The sequence below is a fragment of the Schistocerca piceifrons genome, chromosome 4 (genome assembly GCF_021461385.2).
Source record: "Schistocerca piceifrons isolate TAMUIC-IGC-003096 chromosome 4, iqSchPice1.1, whole genome shotgun sequence".
Lineage (NCBI taxonomy): Eukaryota > Metazoa > Arthropoda > Insecta > Orthoptera > Acrididae > Schistocerca > Schistocerca piceifrons.
Genome location: NC_060141.1, coordinates 507,202,035 through 507,214,928, shown reverse-complemented (window position 1 = coordinate 507,214,928; position 12,894 = coordinate 507,202,035). Strand labels below are relative to the sequence as shown.

The 12,894-nt window shown below is 42.1% G+C and overlaps 1 pseudogene; it reads right to left on the bottom strand.

Annotated features, from left to right (window-relative positions):
* Nucleotides 1–11,889: 11,889 nt before the first annotated feature.
* On the bottom strand, nucleotides 11,890–12,007 carry LOC124797022 (annotated as a pseudogene).
* Nucleotides 12,008–12,894: the final 887 nt, after the last annotated feature.

Genomic DNA, 12,894 nt, shown 5'->3' with positions numbered 1-12,894 from the left:
GGATAAACGCTAGAGAACAGAGAAGAGAGAAAAAGTACATGTTTGTCATATGGTAAAGAAATCATAGTCAAAATTCACCCAGAGCTACTACAGCTGTTTTTTGCCGAAAGTTGACAAGGCAAAGTTTTAATCATCTTTTTCATTTCTTTATCACAATTTTTATTTACTTGTTATCGTTGTTTACTTCTTGATAGTCCTGTATTGTGACAAAACGCGAAGACTGCTGCCATACGTAATAGTAATCAAGAGTGTAGTGCCCTCACGAACGTGAGGACAACACAATACACAGTCCCCGAGCGATGAAAACCTCTGACTGCACAGTCTTTACTGATTCGTAAAAGCAGTGGAACAAACTGAGCAGTTGTTAGGTTTCTGTTCACAGCATCCAGCTGTGCTGCGATAATGTTTCCTCCGTTTTTTAATTGCTGCCTTCGAGTACGAAAGATCTAAACCATCATAGCCAAGATGTAATTCATGAATGTCATCTTTACATATAATGACGTGCAAAATCCATCCGTATTCAAGAGCGAAATAGCACTTGTAGAGCCACCTTGGCTGGAACTAGAACCTAACAGCATACAAGGAAAAGTTTATTATTCTTAAAGTTTCGTGAGATCGGAAACAAATATTTTATTTCCAATTAGACGCCAGTATTTTTGGATCGTGAAGCGAGTCCTCAAGGTTCAACAGGTTGGCGGCCATGCAACGTGGCACGCTCAAGTGTCTTTATATAAAGAATTATGAGGCATGTGATCAAATAAATACGAAAAACGTAGATTGATAAGCAACTCTATTGTAACGAAATACAAGAAATTATTTGACAAGTCTGAATGGGTACTTAACCCCACAAGAACATTGTTCAGATTCATGACAAACAATCGGAATATTACGTTCCCATGTCAAGGTTTTTTGAACACGTAAAATCTATTCTATACTTCAGAATAGAGTAAAATCCGTGGGCGTATAGTACGGAGAAGTGAAAAGATAATATACAACGCTATAATCACCTTCTATACAACTAAGCATGAGCCACATATGATCTCTAATACGCGCAACCACATGGGCTCGTTCCTACTCGCAGAGTGACTGCAACCAAGAGATCCCAGTGTAGCCCCTCCACTTCAACTAAGCTTCACCAAGGCAAGTAAATTGAAATGGTGTCTTGTAAAGTACACAGGCTGTTCTGTGGCATGATCTGTATGTTTGGAAAGGAAGATCGCACTTCGTACGCAGCAAACACAGTGTATAAACTTTTATTATTCTTTAACTACTCTAGCGTGGATGTCTACTAGTTTCGCATTAATCCATCTAACAATAAGATTTTCACTATTATCCTGAACATTAACAGGGAAATTTTTCTGTAATATTTTGTAGTCTTGGCTATTGATTCCTGTAATATTTTTTCCGTCTTGGTTACTGCAGCGAACATCCTCGTTCTTGCTTATCAAAGACGATTCCAATGCAATCTTGGTTTCAACAAGAATCTCCTAATATTTTGCGAATTACATTTATGATGAATATTATACTGGACACCTGTCTCGAGTAAGCTACATTCCTGTTGAGTGAGCACCGTATTAGTCAAGTTTTCGACTCTTCCTGAAAATTTCACATTAACAGTTGTAGAGGGTATACAACGAAATCTATTCGTAGTTGCGAATATCGATAACCATCATCTGTATGATGGAATAACGACAATGAAAATTTGTGCCGGAGCGAACCCAGATTTCCCAATTCCCGGAAGCAGTCGCCTTACCAATAGAGTAACTAAGCATGACTCACCGCCAAACCCAAACTTCCGTATGTCGTCAACCATGTGCCTACAACCTGCACTGGTACTACATTATGTGTATATCCTTACAGGGGAAAGATTTTTAATTGAAAGTCGTTTGCCCAATGTCGGCGTACAAATACAGTATTTCAGTACCTGTGCTGTTCAGAATTACGACGCAATGTTCCTTCGGACATGCATTCATGTGCGGTCCGGCACAAATTCTTATTTGTCGTCGTTCCATTATACAGCTGATGGTTTTCCATATTCGCAACTGCGAATACAGTTCATGTATTTCATAATGGCTCTAGTCACTGCATTACCTGTTCGTTAGAACGTGCATGCATATCCGAAGGGTCGTATCTCTGATCAACACAGGCAGTGCCATATCGCATTTATACACCCTGGTAAGGCAAGCGACTTTCAATTAAAAATGCCTCCCCTGTACAGGAGAATACTTAATGAGTGTACTAGTGCAGGTTACCGACACATAGCCGAGCGGGATTAGCCGAGCGGTCTGTTGCACTGCAGTCGTGGACTGTGCGGCTGGTCCCGGCGGAGGTTCGAGTCCTCCCTCGGGCATGGGTGTGTGTGTTTGTCCTTAGGATCATTTAGGTTAAGTAGTGTGTAAGCTTAGGGACTGATGACCTTAGCAGTTAAGTCCCATAAGATTTCACACATATTACCGACACATAGGTGACAACATGTGGAAGTTTTGGTGTGCCCCTGATTCGTTTTCGGGTAGATTAAAGGTCATAGCCGGCCTTCGGCAGTGATGAGGCACATACGCCTTGTTTGCGTCTCGCATGTTGTGCTGCTTGTGAGCGAGCCCGTTTGTTTACTTCTGCATAGCGGCTTGTCTCTGAGTCCAACTTATCGGTATTTTCTTACCGTCAAGCCGCAATTAATTTATTTTTTCTTTTGGATCATGATTGACCGAAGGGTATGCAGTAGAACGTTTTATAGGGAATGAACTGTATCTCTCGCCACAAAATGTTATCGGAATTCATTTTTCGATCCTCAGTACTTCTGTGTACATAAAGCTGGTGAATGACCAACTGTGCGCCGTCGTTGTGCGGCGTCACATTAACGCTTCAAGCTCCAATACTCTGATGGACATGTATGGACTGTCGTGGTCGATCTTTTTGATTTTGGCCTCCGAATGTTGCGGGTTTTCTAACTCCCTTTTGAGGCTCCGTCGGACCTTGTGGCGGCCACCTTTGAAGCAACGATCGCCGAGAAAACGGAAGGACAACGCCCTACCCTTTCTTATGACTGCGTCCATCGGAAGTCTACACAAGATGACGACCCTGCTACTGATTGTGCCCTGTCCTCTGACACCCTGACAGCTGATGACGCGACATCATTCCTCGCCTCCATCTCTAGTCAGCGTCCACCTCCGGACACTGACCATCCCTCGCCAGCGTCTGATGCGGTTGCCTCCCTTTCTGTGTCTGACGCTACCAGTTGGTTCACCTCAGGCACTGGTCCACTGAATCGGTCCGTTCAGGGTCAATGCCAATGCCATACGCGTACGCCACAATCAGATTTTACTCCATGACATGCTGTATCCTGCGGACATTAACGTTGCTCTCCTTTAGGAGGTGCATGTCGCAGTTTTCTTTACTCCCCATGGTTTTACAGCACATGTTCTCATGATTGCCCTACTGGTAGTGGGATGGCGATTTTCTTACGTGACGGTATCCTCGCTGATGTAGTTGCCTATCTACCTAATGCCACAGGCATGGCTCTCACGTCAGGATCGTCAACTTCTATGCACAATCTGGTTTGGGTCGCCGCTGTGAACGTTTCACCTTCTTCTACATCTACATCTACATTTATACCCCGCAAGCCACCCAACGGCGTGTGGCGGAGGGCACTTTACGTGCCACTGTCATTACCTCCCTTTTCTGTTCCAGTCGCATATGGTTCGCCGGAAGAACGACTGCCGGAAAGCCTCCGTGCGCACTCCAATCCCGTCGGGAGGTGTAAGTAGGGGGAAGCAATATATTCGATACCTCATCCAGAAACGCACCCTCTCGAAACCTGGACAGCAAGCTACACCGCGATGCAGAGCGCCTCTCTTGCAGAGTCTGCCACTTGAGTTTGCTAAACATCTCCGTAACGCTATCACACTTACCAAATAACCCTGTGACGAAACACGCCGCTCTTCTTTGGATCTTCTCTATCTCCTCCGATCTGGTACGGATCCCACACTGATGAGCAATACTCAAATATAGATCGAACGAGTGTATTTAGGTTTGTTGATGGACTACATTTTCTTTCCCAATGAACCTCAATCTGGTACCTGCCTTACCAACAATTAATTTTTATGATGATTCCACTTCAAATCGTTCCGCACGCATACTCCCAGATATTTTACAGAAGTAACTGCTACCAGTGTTTGTTCTGCTATCACATAATCATACAATAAAGGAGTCAGTCAGGCCTCTTTTACTGGGTCGGCAGGATACATTGATAATGGGAGGCGATTTTAAATGCGCCCAGGCACCCGAAGACCTATCACCACGTCACACTACGAGCGCGGCGCTAGTGTCAGGTCTCCAGCACCTATGCCTTGTGGATTGTTGAGAGCACGTTCATGGCGATCGTCCGGTTTTTATTCATTCCAGTAAACATTTTTCCAGTCGCCTAGATCGTGTTTACATCCCCCGCGATATTTTCCATGGAGTGAAAGCTGCTGAAGGCTGACCCCTTGCATTCTTTGACCAAGACGTGTATATCTGTGCCATCAATTTCTGCCTCCAAAGGGTGTGGCGCGCTCGTGAACCATGGAAACTGAAAATGATCCACCTAACTTCACCCGACTGCCGGCAGCTCATCGAGACCACGAAAACAGCTTATCGTCAACGCCGTGGTGCCCATCAGTCTGCCTTGTCATGGTGAGAGCTCTGTGCAAAGCCTTTCCTCCGCAAGGCCTTAATTGGTTACAGAAGAACTCAGGAATTCTATTTCACCATTCTCCGTGACTGTACTGTGATATCGAATTCGCCAGAGCGCCAGCCGATGGTGAGTCGTGTCAAGGCGCAGCTCACATCCCTTTCTCGCCGCCACATTAATAATTTCCACCACAGTGCAGTTATGAATACAACTCGCCATATTCTTTATGATTGTGCCGCCACGTTTCACGTAATCAGCAACAACAGACGAGGTTGCTGGTGTCTGCGATGACGAAGTCTCACCTACTGCTCATAAGATGCAAACTAGCCCTTAGCACGATAACTGTTGATAAGGTGGTTCAGCATCACTGCACTCAGTCTTCCTGATCGTTGACTGCAAAAAATGGTTCAAATGCCTCTGAGCACTATGGGACTTAACTTCTAAGGTCATCAGTCCCCTAGAACTTAGAACTACTTAAACCTAACTAACCTAAGGACATCACACACATCCATGCCCGAGGCAGGATTCGAACTTGCGACCGTAGCGGTCACTCGATTCCAGACTGTAGCGCCTAGAACCGCTCGGCCACCCTGGCCGGCTTATCTATTGTGGATGCGTGCAGGACTTGCTGGTTTGCTAAGGATCAAACATTCCTTTCTTTTCCTTATTTTAGTATAAAGAAACCGTTTGCCGTCATCATTAAAGATACAGGACAGGATGGTTGGTGTTGTGCATAATCCAACTGATGACGAGCATGCAGAGACGCATGTATAGCCACTAGCTGATTTTTGAGATTTTGGTTTAGAGCATGCGGTACCCATAAACTACTTTTGAATATTTCCCACAGCATGCAAATGTCGCAACATGCTGGAATGATAACAGTTCATCAACTTTTGCAGTTCTAGATTGTAATAACGTGGATCATTGTGTATTAATGCGGTTAAACGATCTTCATCAAACCCCGAACATCTTCCTGAACGTGGAAAGTCACTAATATCTAAACGATCCTCGTTAAAACAGAAAACCATTTTCTTGCCGTGCTGTGTCCAGTGGCATTATCCCTATAGACGGCGAAAATGTTTCTACTGCCGCCGCTGCAGTAACTTAAACAGAACAATACGTCGGAAATGTTCCAATTTCTCCACTAGGCACTCCATTTTCTAGAGTCTACAGTTCCACTCACTGTTTCCAGACAATAATGCGTACACTCAAACAGCAACAGTGAACTACAAATAAAAAATTACAATCGATGTATAAACCCATAGCAACAGACAAACCAACATGCAAAACAGAAACTCTACGAACTTACGCACTAACCTTACTACGAACCGAGTATTTTCGTTTTCCTCCGACGCTCTACTGCTCTTTTGGCAGTTAAAATTGTAACACCATGATGGTGACGGGCGATAATAGCCAAATTAACATTAAGAGTGCGGCATGGCTGGACTTGCAGATGATTAGTACTGCACTCGAGTTACGGAGATTGGGTAAGAGTAACCCCATCTGAAATCTGTGGATAAGAAAAGATTCGGCGGCGGGTTTCTCGTTCTGAAATCACAGTTTAATGATGTTTAGTGAGACTATCATTTTATGCTAACTCGAGAGGCAGACGTTACAAGAAAAGCGTGGTCCCTTACGCGGTACTTTACGTTAAAAATTCCGTGAGTGAACTTTCCTCCAAGAGTCAGCCAATGTTCTGCTACCTCCTATGTACATCTCGGGACACGTCCATGATGATGAAGGCTAACAGATTTACAATCATAACTAAACACAAAGATTTGTACATGTTGATGTGATATTTCAGAAAATTTTTAAGTCTTGATATATTCTAATTTTGTATTTGGAAAGAAATATGCATTACATAACCGTTTGAGTTATTTTAATCTTGTTAATCCATAATTCTGGAGATGAAATTTTAGGTTAATCTTCGTTTATGTAATACATGCAAAAAATGGCGTAATACGAAAGAGTTATGCAAATCTGCAAATTTGTCACAGCTGATGTTCATAGAGATAGTGACATAAAATGCAAATCTGCAAAGTTTGCCGAAGAATGGACGAATGTGCAACGTTGCAGCCGCAATTTCACTGTGCAGCTGGCAAGGGTAGTAAACAGGGAACATGTTGATACCACTGTAAAATTTCCTTATAAATTTCATTCTTTGTACTTAGTTGGATAATAGCAATGCCTTGCAGATAGGTGCATGAACAATACACTCAGATGTCAGCATTTGGAAGAGAACGTGTAATTGGGCTCATAGAACGTACATGGAATAATCGACAAATAGCCCGACATTTGAATGGGAGCAATGTCACTATTCCGATATTGGCTGGAATGGGTGAACCATTGCCTAATACAGCATCAAGAACGAAGCAGTCGACCTCGAGAGACGACAGAACGTGAGGACCAAACAGTTGTCAAAGATACACTCAGAATCCCAGGTTCATCATTATCATCGAACCGACGTGCGACTGGTGCTTCAATGACCGCAAGGACCATTAATAGGTGGCTTACAGAGAGGGGGCTGGTCTAATGACGACCCTTGCGGCGGCTACCATTGACCTCTGTACACCAACAAGCCCGTTTGCAGTGGTGTTGGGCACATTCAGCCTGGAATTTCATTGTCTGGAGTAGAATTTTCTTCAGTGATGAGTGAAACTTTGAAATGAGCCCCGATGACCTGCGAAAACATATCTGGAGATGCTCCAAACAGCTGTGGGATACCAACCTGAATGTCGCCCGCCATACTGCCCAACAACTGTGAGTGATGGTCTGGGGTGCCACTTTATTTCATAGCAGGATCTAAGATTTGGTTGAGATGCACAGCACCCTTGCAGCACAGCGGTGCGTCGACGATATTCTACTCACTCTTTTGTTGTCCTTCATGGCAAGCCATCCTGGGCTTACATTTTAGTAAAATAATGTTCGTCCACACACGGTGAGAGTTTGTACTGTTTGTCTTTGCGCTTGCCAAATCCTACCTTGGCCAGCAAGGTCGCCGCATCTTTCCACATTTGAAAACGTTTGCAGGACCATGGGTGGGGCCCTCCAAACAGCTAGAGATTTTGACGATCTAACTCAACAGTTGGACATCTAACAACTTTATCAATCAATGCCAAGGCAAATAACTGCTTGCAGAATGGCCAGAGATGGAACAACTAGCTATTGTCTTGCTCAATTTGTGAAGCTCTTTCTCTCGAATAAATTAACAAATTTTTGTGAAATTGTAATCATTTGTTTGTTTGTACGCGTACATCGCATCAACCGATTTTGCGTCCAGTTCGTGTAATTGATAATTCCTTAGTGGTGCGTCGCTTTTTTTGTCTTAGTGTGTATTACAGTGAAATGGAGCATCTTAAATAAATGAATAACCAACATCCGTACAGGCTGTGGGAAGATGGTTAACGTGGCGACCACTGCTGTGACTACCATTCACGCAGTAGCTGGTGGAGTGCGCCGGCAAGGGTACGCTCAACGACAGCACAGAACACGGGAGTGGCACACTGTAGTATTTCTGGACGAGTTCCGATTCTGAGTACACCATCACAAAGACAACAAAAGTTTCCGACAAATGTCATGTCGGTACGTGGCACCATTCGGTACACAAAAGAATCGCCTTTGACATTATTAGAAGTGGCTGGCTCTAAGCACTATAGGACTCAACTGCTGATGTCATTAGTCCCCTAGAACTTAGAACTAGTTAAACCTAACTAACCTAAGGACATCACAAACATCCATGCCCGAGGCAGGATTCGAACCTGCGACCGTAGCGGTCTTGCGGTTCCAGACTGCAGCGCCTTTAACCGCACGGCCACTTCGGCCGGCTTATTAGAAGTGATCCAGAAGGAAATTATCTATAAATAAATAATAAAGAGACTAACAAATTACTCCAAGTGCGGAAAGGGGTGGCGAATTCATGGTAAATAAATAATCACTTACTCAGTTTCTTAGTTTAAAATTAAGAAAGTAAACGACTGTCTATAATTTGTCACATTTATTACTCACTGCATTTATTGCTTATATTTTTAATCATGTTCTTGAAACACTTTAGTAACCTGTTATTAAACCCTTTCGTCAGTTACTTCATTCACAACCAAAAATTACATTTAGGGTGCAGGGCAAAATACGAAATAAGCAACAAAAATGTATCAAAGATCAAATTAAAACTATACCAAAGGTTGTTACACAAAACAACAACAAAAAAAGGAATTGAAAAGCTATAGAAGAGCTCCTGGAGAAAAGTATGTAAATGTCCCTAACTTAATAATATCAGTTTAATATGCCCTTAGAGTGATAATTATGTTTCACACTGACTAGTTGATTCTCAACTATTATAAATGGCTCTATGCTAGAGTTCTATTTCTACTTATACTTATCATCATTCTAAGAAATAAATCTACCATATATCAAACAGGCTGTCTAAATGCAAATGACGTAATAGGTTGCCTTCATATTACACTTGCCTTAGAGAACTGGTGTTTATTATTGTACATTATATTTTTAGGTTGCATTTTTAGAGGGCTGCTGTGGTGTAACAATGAAATCTCACTGAAACTGCTGTCTCTTTAGTATTCCATTTCATTTATACTGTTGCTATACTTTCATTGTTTTCTATAATAGCTGTGATTATGTTTCCACCTATGTGCACTTTTTACTCCTTTTGAAATATGTTATTTTGATGACAAACACAAGACAAAGGAACAGCAAAAAAGCGTTGAGCTGTGTTGTACATGCACTTGAAACACTCGTTATTGTTATTTTATCAACTATCTGATCATTGTAGGCTACTTTTTTTGTCCATGTTATCAGTACCAAACCTCCTTGTTGAGGTTATATTGTGTTGAAATAAAGTTTAACATTATTTGAAGTGTAGATTAGCTTGTGTTTTCTTTTATTTCAGCTTGAATCGATAAAGTCTGTTGGTACCAAAACTTGCATTGTCAACTGAACTTTTCATTTTTGCTAAATTTTTCAGCACAGACATTTTTTATTTGAATGGGATACTATCTGTCAAAAGCCAATATCAAATTACGATCTTTGTCTGTAATCATAATAATAAAAATAAATGTATTGTCCTATTTTTATTAAAAATTATATACATTTTTGTATTACTCTACAATCATAATACTGTTAATGTCTTGTTGCATCTTGATCATTTTTTATTTTCATAGAAAATTCAAAATAACTTATTTGGTCTTAAACCATAATCACAATCTGTCAAAGCAGGATGAAATAAATGAGAAACAGTTATACACTAAGTATGTATGTTACATATATATGCATAGAAATCTGACAAGACGCTATGTATCAGTCTAGTGTGTAGGACTGTGCCCTCTATAGAAAACTGCTACTTATTTTTTTCTTTCTTGTCTGAAAAATTTTGATGACAGCTGAAATACATGAAGCTTCTTAGTTTAAGGTAATAAAAACAATCAATATGGAAATTATATTAATGGGATATTTTTTGTAAATTCAGACTTACTTATGAGACATTCCATCACCTTTCACACATAGAAAAGTTCCAAATACTGTCTAGATTATTGTTTTGATGGTGATCCAACTGCTTTCCACACAGTCGAACTCATCATATACTATCTTCAATCTACTACATCACAAATCATATGTGTAGCCACCCTCAAATATTAGCAGAAACAGTGAAGGCAATGAAACAGGGGTTCATACATGAGATAGTGAGTAAATAGTTGTAAGTTTTGTTCTGTAGTCACAATACATCATTTCAGGTACTGAGACAGTGAGCCAACATTAAAAAAAGACTTGCATCAACAACAGTTTTTAATAATTAATACTGAATTTTAAAAAAGAAACACATTTTAGCAATTTCAACTATGTATACTTCATGACAGGTTGAGTGTTATACCTTGATACAATTTTCAGATGTTTGCTTTTCTGTAATAAAAGTTAAATTAATTTTTTATTCTAGTTTAAAATTACGGCATTCACTTCTTATGTGCTGTAGAATTTTTATGGAGTTACAAAACTTATTATGGGAAATTAAAGATTTTCCACAAGTGAAAACACGATTTGTGGTAAAACATGGTCTTCTACATAGGAACAAATATTGAAAGAAGTGTGTTCGTTGGACCTGGCATTCGAAAGATAATAGTCAGTGACTGTGAGCGTGGGAACGAGGTTGTTACTGCATTCTTAGAGACCAAAAACGAATGGCATTATAAAAATTAGCTGTCAGTTGAAAAATTCCAAAACGTTACGCTTTTGGTGAGCCACAAAATTAACCTTTTGAACAGACTTATTGATTTCCTCCATCATAATTTGGTTGATATCAGTGAGGAGCGAGAGGGGTGTATCTACGGAGGCATGAAAATGATGGAAAGATGATATCAGGTCCGCTGGAACAATAATGTGATGGGATACTGCCATTGGCTGCTGGTGAGTCTTCTGGGTTGTATAGGTGTGGTCCAGAAACTTTTCCGTTCCTAACGTTTCGTCCAGAGCAGTGTTGAACAACCTCAGAAGTGGTAGTGGTCGCACTGAGCCTTGCCGGTATAGCGGAACTAGGTACACCTCTGAAGGTCTCCGGCGCAGCTCTGGACGATACATTAAGAACGGAAATATTTCGCGGGCAAAAGCCATACGAACCCGGAAACGCATCAGCAGCCAAGACAGTCACGAAAGACGGTCGTGAATATCTTCACAGAATGGTGAAACTACTTTTGGTACTTCACCGACACGTACCACAAGCAGTTCATCGGAGGAAAAACAGTATTATAAGCTTCAAGGAAAAGAGGCAAAGGGAATACAACCCAATGAACATATAAGACGCATATAGTAAACATATGCTCTCATGCTTCTGCTTCAATGAGATCTTTTTTACTATTGAAACATCCAACTGTTTTCCATTCCAGCTGCATGCGTTTTGCTAACTTTTTAGTTTATAACGAAGTCGAACTGTGAAAATTCTATGCGATTAAACAAGTGATCTCAGATGGAGATTTAGTGCCCAGCAAGCCATAATTTTAAAGCAGTTATCTAAAAATAAAGCACTCCGTCGTCAGGCCACGAGTGGCCTACCGGGACCATCCGACCGCCGTGTCATCCTCAGAAGAGGATGCGGATAGGAGGGGTGTGGGGTCAGCACACCGCTCTCCCGCTCGTTGCGATGGTATTCTTGACCGAAGCCGCTACTATTCGGTCGAGTAGCTCCTCAATTGGCATCGCGAGGCTGAGTTCACCCCGAAAAATGGCAACAGCGCATGGCGGCCTGGATGGTCACCCACCCAAGTGCCGACCACGCTCGACAGCGCTTAACTTCGGTGATCTCACGGGAACCGGTGTATCCACTGCGGCAAGGCCGTTGCCTATCTAAAAATAGTAAGCAAAAAATATTTATACACTTGCCTGTGCACTCTTTATGGAAAGATATCTCATTGAGGTCCGCCTTCGTGGTCTCGCAGTAGCGTTCTCCGGGTTCGATTCCCGGCGGGGTCAGGGATTTTTCCTGCCTCGAGATGACTGGGTGTTGCTGTGTCGTCTTCATCATCAACATTCATCCCCATTACGGTCGGAGGAACGCAATGGCAACCCACCTCCATTACGACCTTGCCTAGTAATGCGGTGCGGGTCCCCCGCATCGTTCCCCTACGCTCTGTGAAGAAGCATAGGACTTCATTTCATTTATTTCATTGAGATATTCACTGTAAGCGGTCGTCTGTGAAAACGATTATAAAGAAAACACACAGACAAATCCCAGCCGCTTTGGATAATATTGTCTGCAATCCTGACCGGTTACGTAAATGTTATTGGTTGAAGGCTAAGATGACACATTACACTGAGCTGACAAAAGTCAGGTGGTCCCCCCCCACCCCCCCCCCCCCCACCCAATATCGTGTCGGACCAACTTCTCCTTTTGCCATTGTAGTGCAGGATCTCGAAGAGGGATGGACTCAAAAAGTCGAAGAAAGTTCCCTGCAAATATACTAAACCATGGTGCTTCTTTAGCCGTCTGTAATCGCAAAAGTTTCGCCGTTGCAGGACTTTGTGCACGAACTGATCGCTCGATTATGTCCCATAAATGTTCTATGGGATCTATGTCGGGTGATCTGAGAGGCGAAATAGTTCACTCGAGATGTCCATTCGGTAACAGTTGTGGCTGAGTCACGTGTTTTGGAACATGAAGTCCATGAATGACTGCAAGTAGCTGAACGTAACCATTTCAAGTCAATGATCGGTTTAGTTGGACTAGAGGA